Source organism: Ambystoma mexicanum, chromosome 6q (assembly GCF_040938575.1).
Source record: "Ambystoma mexicanum isolate Mex_15411 chromosome 6q, UKY_AmexF1_1, whole genome shotgun sequence".
Classification (NCBI taxonomy): Eukaryota; Metazoa; Chordata; class Amphibia; order Caudata; family Ambystomatidae; genus Ambystoma; species Ambystoma mexicanum.
This window is the reverse complement of record NC_090937.1, coordinates 1,170,927,409-1,170,950,512: the sequence shown is the minus strand read 5'-3', so window position 1 is coordinate 1,170,950,512 and position 23,104 is coordinate 1,170,927,409. Positions and strand designations below refer to the sequence as shown.

General features: G+C 46.5%; 1 protein-coding gene across 2 annotated transcripts in view; it reads right to left on the bottom strand.

Annotated features, from left to right (window-relative positions):
- Positions 1 to 23,104, bottom strand: part of SMIM14 (small integral membrane protein 14) — an 821,041-nt gene that overhangs the window by 538,530 nt on the left and 259,407 nt on the right. For both annotated transcript variants that reach the window (XM_069631778.1, XM_069631777.1), the window contains one exon: positions 16,445 to 16,487. The gene's annotated coding sequence lies outside the window, so the exon portion shown is untranslated. The remainder of the gene's footprint in view (positions 1 to 16,444; positions 16,488 to 23,104) is intronic.

Below are 23,104 nucleotides of genomic sequence, written 5' to 3'. Positions count from 1 at the left end.
ATGCATACGGCACCATCAGAACCCCCTGCTCAGCGCTCCATACTGCTTGGGCTACGGACTCCTCCGTTCGCAGCCTCACGTCATTCGGGTGCCCCTCCCTCGTCCTGGTGCTCAATCTGCAGGGGCACTATGCTTTCTGCCCAGGTTCCTCCTTCTGGCACAACCACTTTCAGCCGTTTGCCTCTTCTTTACACGGCTCAGCAGAGCTCTTCATGGTACGGTCTCGACACAGTTCGAGGAACACCCACCCACCCTTTCTGTGTTGCACCACCACCTACAGGTTCTTCCCAGGCACACATGTCAACTCCCTGCCTTCTCTGTCAGCTTTCTGACATCCTCTTTGATCAGGATGTGTGTGCATCTCCAGGCTTCTTCCTCAGCCCCTGGTTTGAGCTTCCTGTGCTCCAGTGACAAACTTCACTGGTCCCTTTTTTATTAGAAAAGACTGGTTCCTCCCTAGCACAGCCGCACAGTCCTTGGTTTGTTTCGCTTGAGGACTTGTGGCTCCTTGGTCTATCTACTTTGTCCCAGTGTGGTTGGCTGCCAACCTCTGAGTACTCAGTTTGGTTCTTACATTCTTCTTCACAGTACAACTAGCCTGATAAAGTGGATTCATGGATATATTGCAGTAACAGATAGTAACTGATTTGGAGTGACTTGAGCGGTCATCAGATATTCTGGTCGACTATTCATAAAGGGGTCTACGGAGTTCCTTGATGGACCGGGAGTCCTTGTCCTGAAGACGGGAGTCTCTCCCTGTGAGGTCCCACTTTCCATCGCCCCTAGGGGGAATATCACGGGCTCACCTCCCTAGCCCCACAGAGAAGGACTCCCTCTGGGGAGGAGTGACAAGATCCCCTGAATCATCACACCCCCTTGAAAATAAAATGAATTGATTCATCATTAAATTCCAAATTATATCAGTGAATTCAGATGAACAAAACAGCATCGACACCTTTTTAATGCAATGAGGTGCTAACAATAGGCATGGAACAATGTGTGTTATCTGTGATCAATTAGTATTAGCTGTGATTTTGTAATAATAATGAGCCCCCGTTACTTCTCCAGCTGTACGTGGTTGAGTTCCAGGACTTTGAGAGCAGTCATATCCTGAATGAAGTGGACAAAGATTCTGGAGGAAAAGTGTTGTACGCCTTCTTCCAGAAGGGTACCGTAAATCTGTACATAGAAATGGTGTACTGTCAAAGGGCATCAGAGATTCCATATTTATTCATGCCTACTGGTAAAAGAAGGCTTTAGTAAGATCTTTATATTTTCAACCCATACATATAACGGGTAGATATTGAGCAACATCAACTTATTAATGCAGAACCTTAAACAGCCAGGGTTGTTTTACAGCAGTTCAGAAAAAGCAGTTTACAAGCAGTCAATCATCTGAAGACATCACACATAATTGCATTTATTGATGTGGAGTACACTTCAGCAAATCAGTCTTCCTTCTGTTAACAGCGGCTCAAGGCACATTGTCTCCCAACACCTCACATCCAATTGAGGCAATTTCATCCAAGATGCCCATATTTCCCCAAATTTCCTACCACACCCTCGATGGCGGTACAACAGTCGCCATAGGAGTTGAACTGTGTCTAGTCCTATCTCTATAAAGGGCACTGCTTTTAAAACATTGGAACTGCTCATTGGGTTAATTTTCATATTATATGCTGGTTAAAAAAGCCACGGGCAGCCTAAACAGGATTTTCTGCATAAAATGTTGCTGTTGTTTCAGGCACGATATAGTTAAAGAGCTATAGCAAAGATATGCACCACGAGTACATTTACAGCTGAATATAGAAAAGGTTTCTGTTAAATATCTAAACTAAAACAGCATGCAGTAACAAAATGTGGGAGGATTTAAAATTGTGAGACAAAGTGTAGTCTAATTAGAAAAGCAGCAAACAAAAATAGCAGGTGTTTAGGATGACACAGCTTACCTACCTAATGCCATTTCCATAGTTATCCCCGACTTATTCAAGTGGGCAGAAGTACTGGTGGCCACCACTTCATTTCTCCTTGACAGTAATCCCTCCCACCCCTAACTGTCCCCAATTAAAAAGAAATACTACAGGTCCAACTACAAAACAAATGTTAGATGACTACATTTGTGTGCACGAATCATAAAAAGCCAGGAATGTTTTTTGTCTGCAGTTAGGAAAGTAGTAGCTGGTGTCTGAAGTAAAGTATGCATATTCAAGATTCACTTTCAGTTTTCGGATTAGTCTGTTTTATAAATATAAAGAACGCATCATTGCTTCTGAAAGTCTGAACTTATGAAAGTAGGAAATGAGAAGTCTGTAAAAGCAGAACTTTCTCTTGAACCAGAAAACCAAAACAAAAAATGCAAATCCTAAACTGTGAATAAGACTTTTGAATCCCAAAGGACAGCATGTTGGCCATCTGTGCAGCGCTGGTGTCAACAAAGTTGATTATGCAGAAGAATCAGACAAAATCCTGTGTAGTGAAAACCATTCCTTTATTACATGACAACTATATGACAATCACCATGACATCAAAGTGAATTTTTCAACATTGATAAATTGTGAAATCATTTTCAAGGTAGGGACGAACAAAATATTCATGTGAACAGTCTGAAGGTTCCAGTGTTTCACCATTTCATACAAAAGCCTGTCTACTAAAGGAATTCTACTTGACTGTACTTTGTATTTTATTATCTGCGTAAAGTGGTCAGGGGTTTACCAGGGGGGTAAGGACACCTCAAAACCTAGGGTGGGAGGCCTTCCAGGGCACGGTCCAGAGCCCGTCCTACCCCAGAGGTGGGTGAGGGAGTTGGGGGCGGGGGGGAGGTGGGCCCAGTCCCTGAGTGAGTGAACAGAAGAGTGCCTGAATGAGCCAACACCATATTAAATACTTAAGAGCACAATGGGTGAATAGTAGTTTAGGATAGTGTAAGACAATTCCTGGAGGGAGTCAGATATAAGGCGTTGGCCAGTGCGCCAGATAAGATTTGAAAGTAGGAGCATTTACTCCCTATTTTTTAAAGTTGGGAGTAAAATGATTTTTAAGTAGTAAAAATGTTTTTCGTAATAATGTTTTCTTTGCACCTAGTTATTCATGCACATTGAAAGCTATGTTCACTTTTTCTGATCAGGCAGTAATAATAGTAGTTTCTTCCTGTGGTACTGCACGTACCACTGGTCCAAACATATGCATTGAACTGTGTGAGTGAAAGCAGGGCCACACGGTTCTAATTGTTTCGTATTTTAGTTGGAAGTATTTGCCTATTTCTAGGGAGTAAAAGTGCCCAGTACACCCCTTACCTGTAGGGCTGGCCTTGGCCTTTATGCCCTTTTCCAGTGGAGTGGATACCATAGATATGGGTTACAGATCTCTAGTACTTATTCTGACCTTTGGCGACAAGAACGCCTGGGTTAAGGTGGAGTGAGTCCAAAGGCAATATAGGGACCTGCTAAAACATCCCTTTACATACATTTAACATACAGTCTCTAACCCTGCATAACCCTGACATAAGAGACTTGCTAACAAAAACACCTTTAACCATTTGTTGGAAATTGTGAATTTCTTAAGGCCATGCGTGACAAAGTGGTGTCAAATATGTCTTTATTCAGGCCAGATGTAGAGGTCACTCACTAGAGAAATACAGCAGGAACATTAAAGACCGGAGAATCCTGGGTAACCTCAGCCAACGAGCCATTTAATACAGATATGGGAATTGGGAGTCGAGCTAGAGTTTGTTACCCTGGATTCCCCAGTGACAGGGTCAGGCGACTCATGGGAATCTGCTGGGTACGAAGGCACTTCAACTGAACTAAAAGAACAGGAGAAGTCAGGAGTCTTATCCCAGGAACCAAAGATCAATATGGGGGAGAAGATCTGCAAGGCCTGGGAGAAAGCCGTATAGTGAAAAGAGCCAAAGCCAGTGGAAGCGGCCTACAAGCTGACATTAGCATCCACTGTTCCAAGACTGGAGAGACCCTGGTTTAAGTACCGAAGAAGAGGGTTGCCTTGAATCAACAGGTGAGCACTAGGAATTTAGGCTCACCATCATGCAAGATCTAATGTGGACCCTGGTTGAAGGGCCACCGGCATTAAGTAGACAACACCTAGAAGCTCCAACAGCACTACAAGGCCCAATCACAATAAAGACAAGTGCAGCAAGTGGTGCCTACCACCATATTACGCAAATGGAGCAATGGGGAAGATCCTGCTGCCTTCTTTGTGAACTTTGACATAATAGCAGAGACTGTGACCTAGGCAGAGGTTCGTTGGACCCGGTATACATCACCCCTACTAATGGGAAAGACCCAAAAAGCGTTCCAAGCTCTAAACCCAGAAGGAACTACTCCCTATAATGAGATCAAATAAGGAATTCGGGAGCAACAAGGATATGTCAAGGAGTATTATTGCCTGAGGCTCTGACATCTTCAAATACAACAGAAGGAAATCCAGAGACAGCCGTCATATTGAGTGCAGGAACTCATGAATAAATGGCTGGGACAGAGGAATAAAGAAGAGGCCAAAGAAATGTTAATCCTGGAACAATTCACAGACTCTCTGCCTTCATATGTACAGAAAGTAATCTACCAACTGCACAAGCCATTCAAGAAGAAGTCATTTTGATGGTCAATGTTCATCAAAGAGCAATGTATTCTAGAGACCCACTGCTAGGAGAAACCCAAGAGGCTAAACCAGCAGCCCGGACACGAGAAGCAGGTTCTTCTGGAAATTGGATCCCACTGAAAAAGATCATTGACAAAAGGAAATCCCAGTCTGGGACAAGACGAGTATACCTAGACCTGGGCCTCACCCAGAGTTGGGGGTTCAATGTTATGCATGTGGCAAACCCCGGACACAGCTGTTAACCCTGATCTCACAAATTGATGAAGCAGATGTTCTCAGGGGTGTAGTTCATCACCATTGAAGTAAAAAGGTGAAATGGCTTCATGTGCATTGAGGTGCAGCAGCAAGTGGAGCCATTAAAAAGGAAACACAGGCCATATATGTAGAAGCTGTTCATTGGAAAACCGCTCCTGTCTCATTGAAAAAAGAAGGAAGAGGGCCCCATTGCCCGAGGACATTCGTTTAATAATTGAGGGGAAGATTCCTTGCAGCAGGCAGAAGCATGAAATCAAGACAACAGCCTGGCAAAGCAGAAAAACAATTGGAGCTCCAATTCATGATAAAGATGTCCAGTGAGTAATTGTTTTAGCTAAACGTTTTGACTTATTGTTGTATCAACATAATATTTTAGGTAATTAATTTGGGCTGGACTGCCCCTTTTGGGGTTGGACCAAGCATGATGTGCATATGGTCTTTCTCTATATAATATCTTGGAAGGATGAAGAACAATGGTCTGGAGGTTGCTGGAACCAGCCGGGACCAATTGCCAAAGGTTAAGATTAATTTAAAACCTTCTAGCCATCATCTCTTGTGTTGACTAGACCAGGATGCATCGCCGGGTATCATCCGGAGCAGAAGAAATATGTGCCAATGGAGATCGGGCTACTAACTCCTGGAACCCAGGAGAAATTGCTATGCAAAGCCTTGCCAGAGCCTGAGGAAGAGTTTGCAATGCAGAAGTACCACACCATTACAAGCCTCCCAAACACACTGCCATCAATCCTGCTAAGCTTGCCCTGCCCTCCCCCCCCACCCCCAACACCTCCCCTCTCCAGGACAAACATTCCTGGGCAAAAGCAAATCAACAAGGAGATAACACAGAGCATGAAGAGGAGACCACACAACACAACAAAGCTGGGGCTGTGGGTGGTCCAACAAGAATGAAACACCCCCCCCCCAAAAAGGTCACAACAAACTGGCCACAAGCCGAACCCAATGACCAGCAAATTTGAATCAGCAAACAGAATAATCACCTAGCAGCACACCAGTGACTGTACCAGTTGGTTGTTGAGCACCCCGCTAAAGATCCATGCAACTTACCTCACATGCTGTACCACAACTGCTCACCAAGTGAAGATGAAGACCTGTGCGGCATAACCACATATACGGACTCCACAGAGCATAAACAAAGACAACTGTCCCCACTGCCAACAACATAGCAATAGCACACAAAAACTGGTGACTGGAAATCTGCCAGCCATCCCAGAGGACGACGACACTCCTAGGCCTGGAACCAGTCACCCCATGCAACACCATATCGGGCCAAAGACACATTTCATATAGCCACTCTGTAAAACCACCATTCCTGAACTCCCTGTGAGAAACCTGAAGGTGTCTCACCCGCTAGTCCCCGGGGATCTGTCAACCAGGTGGCCAGGACACGGCCATCGCTTTTGGATCCAGTTCCCGGGGGTGGACCAGTGCAGGAGAATCACCTGGATGAGGGGTCTTAGTGGAAGCGGGACACCGGAGGGTGAGACACTGTATCCCCTTCCTTGTAACACCTTTTCCCCATCCTACCAGGTATGATAACTAGGAACTCAGCCCCCCAAGCCTCTTTTCCCTTTCCTGACACAAACAATTTCTCACGGACAGTTCACCGTGAGCAACAACAGACTAACACCAGAGCCATATACTGGACATGTCCCAACACCATGGTCTGGCAATTACAGATCATTACACACAGCTGACTTCCATCACAATTCTCCACACGGATAAAAGGCGGAGCACGAAAGCACACTCAGAGCGAGGCAAAACACACGATGAAACAGCAGTTCCAAGATGGCAGTTTAATACAAGGAGAAAGACGGCAAGACCAGAGAAGGTTGCAAGGGGGGGAAGCACGCTTGCCCAGCAAAGACCGTTACTTTTGTGAACCTTGGAAAGTAAAAAACCCAAGACCAGGTACTAAGGCTGATCAAACCTACACAGTGTGTCGGAGGTACCCAAGGCTCTCCAGTGTCAATAACCAAGGTGGGGAGAAGCGATTGCCTCTGTGGTACTGTCCTTGGCTCCTACAACAAAGCGGCATCAGAAAAGACAGCACAGCCAGTGAGTCGGAGGGACTGATACCAAAGCAGCTTGTGTTTTGAACCAAGGTTTCAAGAAGCAACATTGTATAAAGAGAACAGTGTGTGAGGAGTTTGGGATGAGCAACGTGAATACAATTGGAAGCCAAAGGAAAAAGTTTAACTTTGTAACTGAAAGATACAATACACAGAGTGGTACAGCATCACGTGGGTGCTCATTCGAAAGTCGCTGTTAGGTACCCAACTGATGCTAAGTGTGAGAGAAATATTCAGATCTAGGTGGCCATGCAACGGGTCAAGCTAAACCCTGTGCACATTTGAAAGTCTTCGATAGTTTAAAGTACGTCCCAATTGGTCAGAGCCCGGCTGAGGGAGACTAATTGAACCAAAGAAAAGGTATCTGAGCCCGGCAGAGGGGGATCCGGAGTGAACCGAGTCTCACCCGAAAAAGAATTCTCTGAAGAGTGTGTTGAAAGAGATCGGAGCTCGGAAGAGGGGGATCCAACGTTCAACTTTGTTTTTGAAAATAATCTGAGTCTGGCTGAGGGGAATCCATGGTGAACACCCAAAATGAATACTGAAGAGAATGTTTGCGTGTTGTTTCTGGTACAGCAGGCCCTCTGTGTCAAGAGACCTGCGAGAAGTAAAGAGACTTGGACATAGAAGGTCCTGAATTGGGAAAATGGAACTGTATCTTTGTGCCGCAGAAGCCAGAGCGTATGTTTTGCTCAAGTGACCCGCCTTGCCCAGTGCTGAAAACGTGGGGAAGGGAGGCCAACAGCCTGAGCATCCTGACATATTTTGTGAACACCTCCTTCCTTTTCATGAATACCATACCCCACATTATTTGTAAATTAGTGTTAAGGATTGGCAATAGTTTATTTTATTTTAGTGTAGGCCCTTTTATTTTGACAAGACTCCACTAGGACTGCATTATTATTTGATGGTCGTAGCTTGTGCAAGTTCAATACACACACTTGACATAATGGACATGAATAAATAAATAAAATAAATGAACTTTGGTCACTTGTGTCTGTCTTACTGTTGATACCATGCCTTCCTTCCACACCCAGCCATTCCAGAGTATGATGGTATTTCAGGCTGGACACGCCACCTGGAGCCCACCCGGCCATTCCAGAGGATGACGGGATTCCTGACCGTAACCCACCACCCCAGGTGAAAACTAAACATGAAGAAGAACAAGTTACTTACCAACTGGTAACGTTCTTTCGATTGGATGTTCCTCCAACGTATTCCTCATTTTAGATGCATTCCATCCAGCTTTGCTGTTCTTCGGAAATTTTTTCGGCAGAGGGCGCCGTGCCTCGATGTCGTCGAGTCGATGGTCCCTCGAAGGCCTCCGTCGAGGGTGACGTCATCGGGTATATAAGTAGCACGCGCGGCACCCGTCGGCCTCAGTTCTGTTTTTCCCCTTTTTATCTTTAATCTTGTACTGTGTAGATTGTGCCAGCAGACAGGTATCAGCCTTGCGAGATTTGAGATGGCAATAACCCGGAAAAATCTACAGAGGGGTAGGCTGGGAGGGCGATGAGGAATACGTTGGAGGAACATCCAATCGAAAGAAGGTTACCAGTTGGTAAGTAACTTGTTCTTCGAGTGTATTGTGTCCTCCAATGTATTCCTCATCTTAGATAGACTCCCAAAGCAGTATTTTGTATAATTTCTCTGGAGGAGGGGTTAGATCTTTTCAATGCCCTTAGATGGCGGAATAAAGCACTGCTTTCCCAAAAGTCAGCTCCTTAGACTGGGAAGCATCCAGGCTATAGAATTCTGAAAAGGTGTGTAGTGAAGACCAAGTTGCTGCTTCACAAATGGACCTTATTGGAACATCTCTTTGAAGGGCTGGCGAAGAGGCGATGCCTCTGGTGGAATAAGCCCTTAATCCTTCTGGTGGGTCTTTTTGTGCTAGTCTGTAGCATTCTGAAATGCAAAGCACGATCCAGCGTGAAATTGTCTGTTTTATCACCAATTGACCCAGTTTCCTTCCTGTGTAACCTATAAACTGGAAAGTCTAGAGATGTAAAAGCTTAAAGCTCTTTTTTGGATCCAACCTGTGTACTCTTTCCTCCTCCTTAGAAGGATGGGGTGGAGGATAGAATGCGGGTAAACAATTTTTCTCACTTAAAAGAAAATCAGATATTACTTTCGGTAAAAATGATGGTTTAGCCCTCCACACAACTCTGTCCTTATGGAACACAGTATAGAGTGACCCAGAAGACAGTTCCTGCAATTCGCTAACTCTTCTTGCAGATGTTAAAGCAACTAAGAAGGTAGTTTTCCATGTTAGTAATATTAATGGACATGTGTGCATAGGCTCAAAAGGAGCACACATTAAGAATTTTAGGACTAAATTGAGATCCCAAAATCGGTACTTGAAATGGGTGAGGAGGAAACACATTAGTGAGTCCTTTTAAGAATTGTATTATCAAAAGGAATTTTGAAGTAGGAGCATTCCTCCGACGAGCGCTTGAAAATGGAAAGCGCCGCAAGGTAGCCTTTTATTGATCCAATATTCAGACCTCTATGTGCTAGGGTCAGAAGGAAAGATAGTACTTCCGGAATAGAACATAGAAAAGGATCGACATTCTTTTCTCCGCACCAGTTGCAAAACCTTTTCCAACGGCAACGGTATAGAGACTTTGTTGCTGGCCTTCTTGCCGAAAGCAACACCTCCATAACATCATCTGGAAGGTTCCAATCCCTGTATCTCAGCCTTTCAGATACCAAGCATGAAGGGTGAGCATTTTGACCTCTGGATGGAGAACCTGACCCTCCATTTGAGAGAGAAGGTTCTCTCTGAGGCAGACGTACTGGAGGACAGATGGATATGTCTAGAAGGTCCGGGTACCACGTTCTCCTGGCCCAATCCGGGGCAATTAGGATCATGCGGCTCCCGAAGCGTCTCAGCCTCCTGATGACCTGAGGAATGACGGGAATCGGAGGGAACACATAATAGTGGGAAATTCCACTCCACCACGAACGCGTCCCCCAGGGCTCCTCTCGGGGGAAATTCCCTTGAGCAATACCTTTCGCATTTTCGGTTGAAACCGGTTGCAAATAGGCCTACTTGAGGGGTTCCCCAAAGGGCGAAGATCTCTTGAATGACTTCCTGAGCCAGTTCCCATTCGTGGGACACAGTGCTCTGCCTGCTCAGAGCATCTGCCGTCATATTCTCTTCCCCGGCTAGATGATTTGCCGTTAAAGAGATTCCCTCCTGAATTGCCCAATACCAGAGCTGCATTGCCTCTCTGCACAGAGGTAGTGACCCCACACCTCCTCTTTTGTTTAGGCAATGCATGGCCACTGTTTTGTCCGTCATTATCAGGACATTCTTTCCCCCGACAGATGGCAGGAAGGCCTTCAGCGCTAGTCTGATTGCCCTCAGCTCTAAAAGGTTGATGTGTAGTTTGGACTCCGATGGAGACCAACGACCGTTGATTGTCAAATCGTTGGCACAAGCTCCCCACCCCACGAGTGAGGCGTCCGCGCCCTACTGTGATCTCTGGCCATGGTTGCCAAAAAGGTTCTCCTTTTAGGATGTTCTCTGTACAGGTCCACCATAGAAGATCTTGTCGGACCTTGTTCGGAATCTGAAGAAGATCCGTCATTTGACCCGAGAATTGGGACCACTGAGTCTTTAGAGCCCATTGAAGGGATCTCATCCTCAAGCGTGCCTCTGGCACCAGGAAGATGCAGGATGCCATGAGGCCGAGCAACCTTAAAAAGTCGTAAGCCTGGTGATTTTGGGCATTTTGGAATTTGGAAACCATCTGAAGAATGTCTTGAGCCCTCGACTTGGGAGACAAGTTCTTTCCCAAGGATGTGTCTAATACAGCTCCTATGTACTGAAGCTGTTGGGAAGGTGTCATTTGCGACTTCTTGACATTGAGGGAGAAGCCCAGTCTGTGGAGGAAGTGGCAGGTGACTTTCAGATGATCCAGTGCTTGCTCGGCAGAACGCGCCCTGATCAACCAATCGTCCCGGTAGGGGTAGACATGAATCCCCCCTCTCCTGAGGTGCGCTGCCACCACTACCATTAACTTGGTGAAGAACCTCGGGGCGGAGGTCAATCTGAATGGCAGGACTCGAAACTGATAGTGTGAGTCGCCAACTACAAACCTCGGGTATTTACTGTGCTTGAAATGAATTGGCACATGAAAATAAGCATCCTGGAGGTCCAATGACACCAACCAGTCCTGAAGTTGAAGGGCCTGAAGGATCTGAGAAAGGGTAACCATCTTGAACTTGTCCTTCCTGAGGAACTTGTTCAAGTTTCTTAAGTCCAAGATGGGTCTCAGTCCTCTGTCCTTTTTGGGGATCAAAAAATACGGGGAGTACCATCCCTTGTTCCTCTCCGCTGCAGGTACTGGTTCTATAGCACCTTTCTCCAGTAGGGTTAGCACTTCCTGCTGTAGGAGCGGATTCAAAGACTTCAACGGGTGTCTCCCTGGTGGATTGCTTTGAGGATGCGTTAGAAAAGGAAGGCAGTAGCCTTGGGCTATTATTTCTAAAGCCCAAACATCTGAAGTAATGGCTCGCCATTCTTGCAGATGCTGCGACAGCCTGCCTCCTACAGGTGTTTTGTGATGCAAGTCCTCAAAGTGGTTTTGTGGCGGTTGTTGCAGCAGCTGATGGCAGGGAGGCTGCAGCTGGAACTGGCTTTGCACATTTTCCTCCTCCACCGCGAGTGGCCTTTTTCTGGCCCCTTTGACTCGCCATTCCTCTCGCCTTTCCATATGAGGAGTAGTAACGATAGGATCGTCCCCTTCACGATTGTCCATGGGCACGAAAAGGCTGAGGTTGCCTAATAGCAGCTCCTAAAGATTTGGCAGCTGCCTTTGAGGTCTGCAACCTCAAGGCTCTTGTCAGCCTTGTTGCCAAAAAGGTGAGACCCATCAAAAGGCATGTTCAGAAGGCGGTTCTGTACGTCCGGTGCAAAACCTGACTTCCGTAACCACGCAAATCTGCGCATTACCGTGCTAGTGCCCATGGACCTGCTTACACTATCCGCAGTGTCCAATCCAGATTGAAGGGATTCCTGCAGATTCCTGCATGGCTTCCTTTCCATCTCTAACAATGGCAAGGAACCCTTCCCTTTCTTCCTCTTCTGGTATGTGCTTCCCCGCCATTGCGATGCACTCCCACAAAGTGTACGAAAATTTTGCCAAGGCACATGTGGAGTTGCCCGATTTTAAAGCCATACTCCCAGCTGAAAATACCTTCCGTGCCATCCACACGCTTATCGTCCCTGTCTGGAGGGATAGAAGGGTACTCAAGTTTGTTAGAAGCTGTGGCTGCCTGTATGACCAGACTCTCGGGAGTTGGATGTTTTGACAGATAGCCGGGGTCACTACTGGCCGGGCGGTATTTTGAGGTGAGGGATTTATTTACCGGAGGAATAGAATCCGGAGTTTCCCAATTCTTGGCCACCCTATTTTGCAAGCCTACATGAAAGGGTAGTACTGGGTCTTCGGTGGGACCATGGTCCAATATATCTGTTAAATCATCCTGGATGAATTGGGCTGGTGGTCTAGCCCATCCCAAGTAATCTACTACCTTCGTCATTAATTGACGGTATGATGGACTGGTATGCTCTCCTGGTTCTGGTCTGCCAAAGTCATTCTCAGGAGATGTGTCAATGCCACTTGCATTGTGTAAACATTCCACCAAATCCCTCATTCTGCTTTCTTCTGAGATCAAGCATTCTGGGACATTTGGGGTGCCATATTCTAACCCAAAAGGTACATTTTCCTCATCAGATCTCTCCTGTTCCTAAAAAATTGAGGTCAGGGACTTGAAAAACTCCTTCCTGGGGAGAGGCTTGAAAACCTTCTCTGGGAGAGGAGGAGGAAGAGGTGTATTACAGGGCTCTGAGGATATTACAGGTTTTGTAACCTTATCCTTTTCTTTTTCTGGCTTTCCTGGCTTGGCTGGAGCCTTTGGCGCCGAGGGCTTCGGCATCGACGCCGATGAGGGCGTCAACGGCGTCGACGACATAGTGGTCATCGACAGGGTCTGCTTCGAGGGCGTCGAGGCAGTGTTCGAAGATTTTCCCTTCGAGGTGTGATGGTATCGGACGGCGTCGGTGACCTCGAACGGTCGACTCGACTCGAGCGTTTTTCGCTCGGCATCCTGGAAGGTTCCCTATCCTTCCTTTTTCGATCACCCAGGCTCGAGGGCGCACGAGTGTCGGAGCGATGACGCTCTCGGCTGGCTTCCGAAGAAGGCGCGGACCGAGGCTTCGCTTTCTCAAACACCTCCATCATTTTGACCCTGAATGCTTCCCACTCTTCGGAAGACGAGTGTTTCGTGGGGCATTTCATCCTTTTCGGAGACTCGTCTGACGACGAGGTGGAGGGAGACCTGTGGCGTCGTTTCTTCAGTTTTTTTAACGAAGACGACGAGCGATGGGAATCACTTCGGGACCTAGATCGATGCCTTTCGCGTCGAGGAGATTTCTCCTCACGGGATCTCGACTTGACGCTAGAGGCTTTACAATCGGTTTTTGGACCTACCTGTAGCTTTCCTCTCCTTTCTCGCAAGGCCTTCCCCGTCATCGCCTGCCACTTCGTACAGGCCTCCATGTCGTGGCCTTCTCTGAGGCACCACAAACGCTCTCGGTGCGGGTCCGTGATCGACATTTTTGAGCCGCACGACTTGCACTTTTTGAATCCCGATCTCGGGGTCGTGGTCGGCGTCTGCGTCGATGACGAGGACATATTTCATTTGTATTATATATTATTCTTCACAGAACTCGATGCGCGCCGAATGTCCGAAGCAACGTATACTGTGGAAAAACGGAACTGAGGCCAACGGGTGCCGCGCGTGCTACTTATATACCAGATGACGTCACCCTCGACAGAGGCCTTCGAGGGACCATCCACTCGACGACATCGACGCACGGCGCCCACTGCCGAAAAAATTTCCGAAGAGCAGCAAAGCTGGATGGAATACATCTAAAATGAGGAATATGTTGTAGGAGACAATCCACTCGAATAGAACATTCCTCACCTATGCCACCCTTGTCATTCCCCAATGTATCTATCCACCAATACAGTGGACTAAAAAGGTTTCACAATTTCAAAATGTCCAAGAAAACCCACCTAGCCTTTTTCAAGGACAACACAACTGCACCCTGCATTTCCCCCCAGAAACACCAAAGTGTCCTTCATTATTAAAAGTCCCAACACAAATACAGCCTCACACCCACAAGCACAACTATAGACACCAAACCATCTTAACCGGGGATAAGCCAGGGAAAACATGACCCCCTCCTAACCTGGACATGAGGTTACAGCATATAGACAACAACAGAAGTATAAAAGGCCTCCAAACCCAACCACTGTCCCATCCACCAACCTAGAGGACAGATAACCCTAACCAAACATCTGAGGCCACCACAGACACAAACAGCATTGGCTAAAACACAGGCTTCTTGACAATTATAATGCTCATTTGACTCCTGCTGGACTGTTACCCCTTTTATCTCCTGTAGTAATGACATCAGCTCAGGGTCACATTTTTGTAAGACTGGCAAATACTCCCCACAATCTGGCATCGAGCTGAGCCTTGGCACGCATCCCCCTGCCCACTGAGTGAGCACAATCCAACATGACACCCGCACACCAAACACCTTCCATGAGTGGCAGACAGAACATTTTCCATATGGGTTGCCAATAATACTTTGCACATAAAGAACTTGGTCCTGCACACTCCATACCACCCATGTACCTTGTTCTCCCTTGCAGGAGAAAAGTGGTTGTTCCCACCACCTGAAAAGAAATGTCACCTTTTTGATTTGATGAAATATAAGCATCGACTACTGGACTTTCACGCTGCTTGACCTCTCTTGAATTAGTCTCATCCGTTCCTGTGTGTCCCTCACCCACCTCAGAAAACGTACGCTGCATATGTTCCTGTTGGTGATCACGATGCCGTTATTCAGGCCCAGCACTCACCTCTATGGCCCGATGCCTGCCATCGTCATCAGGAATGCTGCCTCCTAGGTCGTTGCCCACTCACGCTCCCTCCTGCATGGCGATGCCATTGCAGAACACTGAAAACTGCATGCAGAGGTCACCAGAGAGCCAGGTGCTCTCAATGAGTGAGGAACCCATGGAACAGACCGGTCATGCGCCTAGGCACTTTGCCGCACCTGAAACACTACAGCACATCTTCCATTCTGCTGCTCTACCTGCATATAACTCCTCCAGACCGACACTTGCTCCCTGTCTAGCAGGAAGAGCGGCAATGCTTCTGCTCCATCATGAAAGGCATGCTGCCCTGAACTTGCCCCATACTCCTACAATACTTTCACAACTCTTTCACCTGTGAACTATTTTTGACAGCCCAACTTCACCAGCAGTGTAACCTTGGACAAACAGATAGCACCTTCCTCCTGGCTGGTATCCTCAGGCCCTGCCATAGGTCCCTTCCTCATTGCGGACACCTTCAGCATTGGCATCTGCTCCTTACTAATGGGTTCCACCCCTTACTTGTTGGTGGTGTGATGGTTCCTAGGGGGGTGAGCAGGGCAGTTACCACTAAGAACTTTGCTGCTCCCCCACCATAGCTGTTCCACTTGTTCCTCTTCAGAAAACCATCTCATTGCGAGTTAAGTGACCCTGTCCTTCAAGGGGACACCATGTTGCGTCCACAGGTAGGTATGCATATTTACAGTTCCTGTAAGTCATTTAGGCTACATCAGGCAAGTACATTTGGGAACAGTCACTGGTCCATCCATATACCTGCCAGCTCACTCTCCAAATGTCACCGTAAAGAACACTCACCCAGCACTCCAACATTCCACGCATGAATTTAAGCATTCTGGAGATCAGTATACACAGCATGACGTGCAGAGGAAACTTTCCCACGTTTAGCCACAGCATAATGACCCTGCAGGATGTGCAAGAGGAAGGGGTTTTAAACTCCTTATCACCAGATGTTAGTCAATGCCCAGAGGAGGGGGACTCGTAAGAGGAAAGGGCAGATAAAGCGATGGGCCAGGCTGTGATGAAAAACCTGTTAACGCGCAACCATCTTGCTCCCACTTGCCCAGGTAGTTCCTGCTTGCTTGTCTGTATGTATATTCTAAGGCAACGATTTGGTAGCTCCTTTTAAACAGAAACATGCCGATAGTTTCAAGGAATTAAGGACAAATGGTGTGTGTTCAGAGTGCGCGATTCCATGATTTGCCGATTCTGAGGGACCTATTTTTATTAAATGGGAGGGAGAAAAGCAATAATTACAGAACATGGGCTGCAAGCTACTCAAGGTAAAAGGTTCTATAAAGAGGCATAAAAGAAGGCCATGATAGAAGAACAAAATCAAATCACAAACATGCAATTCTGGATAAATAGCAAATCAAAAGAAAAGGCAACATTTAAAAGTCCATATTAAAAATCACTGCTGCCAGATTTGATAGATGGAAGCACAGCAGCATGTGCGATATATCAGGAGAGCAAAGGGGATATTCCAGGACAAATTTTTAAAATGATTACCTTTTTGTAGTGGAGGAACGCTATTGAATGAGTTGGACTGTATCTGGAGGGTGAAGGACATAAAAAAAAGAGTTATCAATGTGGAACAGTCCAGCAGATTTCAACAAGCACATGTGCAACTTCTACTCTGAAACCATACTAGAAGATATACTTACAAATAATAAAAAAAATCACATTGAAAACAATAGTTATAAGATAAACTTAAAATAACGTGCATTGCAAATTAAATCTCTTTTTTTAACTTGATATTTTCCAACAAAATATGTAACAGGAACAATAGGTTACAATTCTCATATTAACAAAAATATCAATACCCTACTGTTGTCAACCCTCTGTACACAACTAGCAAGTTTGTATAAGAACTAAAACCAAGAAAAAGAGGGAGAAAACATGGAAAGAAGAAATTAAAGAGAAAAGAAAAAAAAGAAGGTACACAAGACAAACAAAGTACCCACATAAAACACAAACACACTCAGCATGCCTTATATTCATCATAACCCACATGAACATGCAAATATCAGACGTCATTCACCAAACCCGTCTCTATGCACCATACAAATAATCAAAGGGCGACCAGATATTCAAATAAACCTCTTTTTGATTTCTCCTGTAATGCATATATTTTTCTAAATCTGATAACTGCATATCATTAACCCAATCTTCCACCTGTGGCTTTTTCCTAGTTTTCCACAATCTTAAGATTTGTTTCACTGCCACTATTAAAACTACATTAATCCAACATCTAAACCTTCTATCAGTCAAACATCTTCCTCTGTCTGATAAAAGAATTGTTTACAAGGGTGTTCTCGGAACGCTTATAGACAATGCTGCATCCAACCTATCTAACACATCCCCCCAGAAACTCATCGATCTCTAACAATTCCACATCATGCAACCATAGTCCCTCTCTCTTTCACACACCCCCCTGCATACATCTAAGAGACCAAATCCATGCATTCGCACAGGTGTCCAATACAGATGGCCCAGAATGTTCTGGTGAACGAGGTGCAAGTTTAAATCCAACTTGCTTCTATAAGCAGTCTGTAGTATTTTACCCATTCATCTTCCGAAATTGTGCACTGCAACTGCATCGGCGGGCACAACGCAGATAAGTGGGGCGGCGAGGGGGAGGTGGCAGCACTGCACTAGACCCCTGCGTTATAATTGGAACGAATTGTAAACTAACGCAGTAGACAGTGTATTGGAAGGCGGGAAGTGAGCCCTTTCGGGGTCACTCTAGAACCGCATCTTCACGACGAGCGATAAGGGAGCTAACGCGGTAGACCGTATCAGCTCCCAACACGGCACCGGTGCTCCGACGCCGAAATCGCACTACCTGCAACAAGTATACCGACGCCGACCCCCCACCTCTGATAAGACTTACAGAGAAAGCAAAGCTCGTTAACCCTGCTGAACAATCAACCAGGAAAGGGGGATAATGCCCAAGAGTTTTGGCCACAAGAAGGGCAAGGGGGCCATCGACAAATACACCACAACTATCCAGAAAGATTCAACACCCGAGATGGAGGAGGTAACGATCCCGCTTGATCAGCAGGCTCCGCCGGCTACGTTGATGGACCCTCAAGCGGTTTTCCTTGCAATGCAACGGGGTTTTTCAGCGCTCAACGGCAAACTTGATGGGATCACTGCAAATGTGGCATCCATTAAAACGAAATTGGACAAAACAACAACACGTATAACGGAGGCAGAAACAAGAATATCGGGCACTGAAGATGCTCATGAAGCCCTGAAAAGTACGTTCTCCACGATGGCGATCGAATTAGGAACGGTGAAGACTAAATGCGAGGACTTAGAAGCGAGGTCAAGGCGCAACAACATTCGCATAGTGGGGGTACCGGAGGAAGCGATAAAGGGCTCCATGGAAAAGGGAGTTGAGGCCCTCCTACGCACATAGCTGGGGGACCCTGGTTGGTTGCCAATGTTCATTATTGAGCGGGCTCATAGGTCTTTGGCCCCGAAACCGAAGCCAGGAGCATAACCTAGACCGATCATAGCTTTTGTGATGAACTATAGAGACAGGGACATGATACTGAGGGCGGCAAGGGAAAAACAGGAGCTGAGATGGGAAGCCAACGTTATACAGATCTTTCCAGACTTCACACTGGCGGTACAACAAGAGAGGAAACTTTTCAACGGGGTTAAGACATTTCTCCGGGAACGACAGGTCCAGTATGCCATGCTTTACCCGGCGAGACTTAAAATCCAATATCGAAACAAGACCCACTTCTTCACCTTCCCCGAGGAAGCCGCCAACTTTATTGAGACATCCTCACTCCGTCGGGGAGCACTGAAGTGAATGAACAGGACTAGTCTTTACGGTTGCGCATCAGCAGAATGTTTAACTAATGAAGCATAGATACAGAAATGTCGGCTCCCCCTTTTGGGGGTAGCTCTATGTGGGGGCGGGAATGTTTCAATAAGTGTGGTATGGTGCTTTGTAATGTCCCCCGCAGACAACAATATGTGAGAGAGCAACTTAAGGAACCGGTTACCCTTACTCAAGGTTTAGAAAGGCATAGGCACTGGGAATCTCCGCAGGCCCCCCTGTAGCAGGTGCACACTCAGTTGGAGGGAGGGAAGGGTTGGGATCCTAAAAGCACAGTTGAAGTTAGGGGAACTGTGAGGGTGGGGGGAGGAGGGGAGTTTAACATGATGGGTGGGAGCTATGTTATGGAGGGGAAGAAAATAAAAAGCACACAGGTAATGTACACTGGAAATTTTAATTGTTTAATTGTTAAAAAATATTCGCAAACACACGTTCATGATCACTCAATGTGGAATGGCTGAAACAGGCATTGATGATAATAAAGTAATGAGCTGGAATGTTAGAGGTCTGGGCTCCAGAGTTAAGAAACGGAAAATTATAGCATACATTAACAGACAGACCCCCAAGATTGTTTTCTTACAAGAGACGCATGTAGGGCCACAACAGGAGGGGCAACTGGTTCCGAATTGGGGAACACACCAGTATTTCACAACTTATCCGAAAAGGGCTAGAGGTACAGTAATCTTGATACACAAGACCTTGCGGTTCACCTGCAAAGAAGTGGAATGCGATACTGAGGGGAGATATGTGCTAGTACATGGTATTCTGCAAGACAAAGATAGTCCTCCTTAACGTATACGGGCCGAACATAGACGACCCGGAATTCTACTCCACAATTTTTGGGAAACTGGCAAACTTCCCCACGGCCTGTCTGATATGCGGGGGGGGACGTCAATACTATTCTTGATGTGAATATCGACCGCACTTCGACACAAGTGAGAGCGTTAACCAAAGCAGCACAGACAATCATCACGCATATGGCAGATCTGAACTTGAAAGACGCATGGAGGACGCTACACCCCTCTGAGAGAGGGTACACATTTTACTCGACAGTACACAATATGCATTCCAGGATAGATATTTGGTTGGTGGATAGCACAGCACTATCATGGGTCACAGACGCTCAGATGCTCCCAGGACGTACTCAGATCACTCCCCCATACTTCTGGCATTGCGAATACCTGGCGCCGCGGTTGGTAGGCCTCCATGGAGATTCAAACCGGCTGCGCTATGAGATCTGGCCTATAAAAACGCAATAGACCAACACATACAAGAATACTTTGATCTCAATGAGAACTCGGTATCCTCTCTTGCGATATTGTGGCAAGCATTTAAGGTGTATATAAGGGGCAATTCCATATCGATAAAAAGTGGCATCCTTAAAGACATTAGGAATAGATTGCAATGACTCGAAACGCAAATAGCATCAATACAAGCCCAATACGTGCCAACGCCAACACCACAACTCACTCTAGGTATGAAGAATAAGCTGGACGAATATACTGAGACAGCGGACCAAGAGATCCGCTACTTTGACAAACCGGCGGCTGCACGCCGCTACGGAGAAAGCGAACGCCTGGGGAGGTTGTTAGCCAGAGCAGTGAGGGGGGAAAGGGGATCAACGGATAACCCATGTATACAAACAGCGGATGGCTCGGTCACCACTGATCAGGGTAAGATACGCGACACATTCCACACATTTTACGAAGAACTTTACTCACCTCAATCCGACACTACGGATGCAGAGATTGAACATTATCTCTCCCAAATCCCTACGACACTCCTGGCGGAGGATACCAGGGAGTTATTGGAGACGCTGATAACTGAGGCGGAAGTTGTGGAGGCAATTGAGGCACTCCCCAACGGCAAGGCCCCTGGCGCCGATGGCCTTGGTGCAGAGTTTTTCAAGGAGTTTAAACATCTGTTAGTACCCAGACTACTGGCGGTATGGACCGAAGCCCTAGATAAGGGAGAGCTCCCCGAGACTACAAGAGAAGCAGTTATAACGCTACTGCTCAAATCAGGGAAACCCCCGGATGATTGCGGGTCTTATAGACCACTGTCATTAATAAATACAGATGCAAAGATCTTAGCTAAGATACTCGCAACTAGGTTAACACCATTGATGCCATACATGGTCCACGAGGATCAGGCAGGGTTCATTCTGGGTAGATCCACGGCCACCAACATCAGAAGGTGCCATGAGATCCTGACTACAACACCCTCAGATCAGCAGGCTATAGCTGTATCGCTGGACATGCGTAAAGCATTCGATACGGTATCCTGGCCCTTTTTATTCGGGGTACTGCGAAATTATGGGTTCGGTCCAAACTTCCTGAAATGGATACAATTACTATATACAGGCCCCCAGGCCAGAATTAGAGTCAATGGAACCCTAACAAAAAAACATGAATTACGAGGGGGCACTAGACAGGGATGCCGGTTGTCACCACTACTACCATTGGCGGACATATTGAGGACACGTTACAGCGCATATGGGCTGAGGATAGGGAGTAAACTGCACATTATAAATCTGTATGTAGATGACATTTTGCTATACCTAAAAGATCGAGACAGAACACTGGGGAGGGTCCTGGCAGAAGTAGAGCGGCTTGGTAGATTTTCGGGCCTACGATTGAACCCCAGCAAATCAGAAGTATTCCCCATTACTGAAAATACGAGTAAACCCCGAGACCTGCATGGCCTACTGTGGTGCCTGACACATATTCTGTACCTGGGAGCGTGTATTGCTAGGACGGCTCAATTATCGCGAGCACTAAACTATAACCTGCTGGCAGATGCGCTATGTGTTAAGTTGAGGCGTTGGAATGCTCTTCCCATTTCAATGATGGGTAGGATCGCATTAGCAAAAATGATAATTCTCCCAAAGCTCTTTTATCTATTTAGTACTGTGCCGGTCTGGCCGAGGCGAGCCTTGTTCACCAAGATGTCTAGCGTATGTGTCTCATTTGTTTGGGGTGGTCACCCTAGGGTGAGCTGGAGGGTGCTAAATGATGCCTATCCAAGGGGCGATCTGATGGCATCGGACCTGGAATTATACTACTTGACGGCACAGGCACAATATGCCGCCCAATGGGCTACACTATTTCTGAACCCGGCGGGCCCTATACCGAGCAAGCCCGAAAAGGAGGCCACAACGGCGCTCCACCAAATTACGAGGCCAACTCCCAAGCATTATAACGCTATAAAACCCTAACAGGTGGTGACTACGGCATGGGCTAAAATAGTTGATATATTTGACACTGATAAGCTATACCACCCGAGCATGCCGCTCTGGGGCGACCCCCAAAGACCCTTCAGCATAGATGGGGAAGTAGCCCGCCACTGGTCCTCCAGGGGCATATCACAATGGGATCAACTATTCACTGATGGGCACTTTATTCAGTGGGAGGATATCAAGGATGTAGTGGGGAATACGCATAGTACCAGACAACAATATAACCGTATACAAGCAGTCATACAAAGTATATGCCCGGCCTTCCCTAATGAACCACCGCTGAATATGGGATTGGGATATATGTTTACGGGGGGAGCCCAAAAGACCACAGCATCAGCATTGTATAAGATTATACTCCAGACACGCCGGATAGTGCAACGCACAACTAAGACCAAGTGGGAACAAGACCTGGGACAGCAAATTGAAGACGACGAATTGTCCAGACTCCTTGCTCTTACCAAACAGATTTCATGTAATTCTAGATACAGGCTAATTCACTATAAGATAATACAAAGAACACACTACACCCCTGTGAAGCTCAAACGTATATACCCGTCCATGTCTGGGAACTGCCCGAGATGCAAAACAGAAGATGCAAACATTTACCCAATCGTGGGATATTGGGAGGAGGTGTGTTTGGCCCTAGATGAGATGGCAGATCAACCAGTGGAATGGACCCCCCGGATGCGCCTGTTGGGGGTAGTTGAGAAAATGAACCCGATATGGCATAAACTTTTGAACTTAAGTCTGCTTCTAGCCAAAAGGGCGATCCTGATCAAATGGAAAAGTGCAAATCCCCCAACCAAGGCGGACTGGGAGAGAGACATGGTATGGGCAAACAATATGGAGGAACTATACATAGATTCTGTATTACCTGTATCCCGCCCAAAGAATATATGGGAAAGATACCAACTGTACTTGCTGGAAAAGGCCGAGCAAGAACATTCAGACTCAGAAAAGTAATCGGAATTGTATAATGCATGAACATATCAGTACTAAAGATAAGTGTTTGTATTAACTGTGTGCAACAAAAATAAAGATTAAAAAAATAAAAAAAATAAAAAAAATAAGAAAA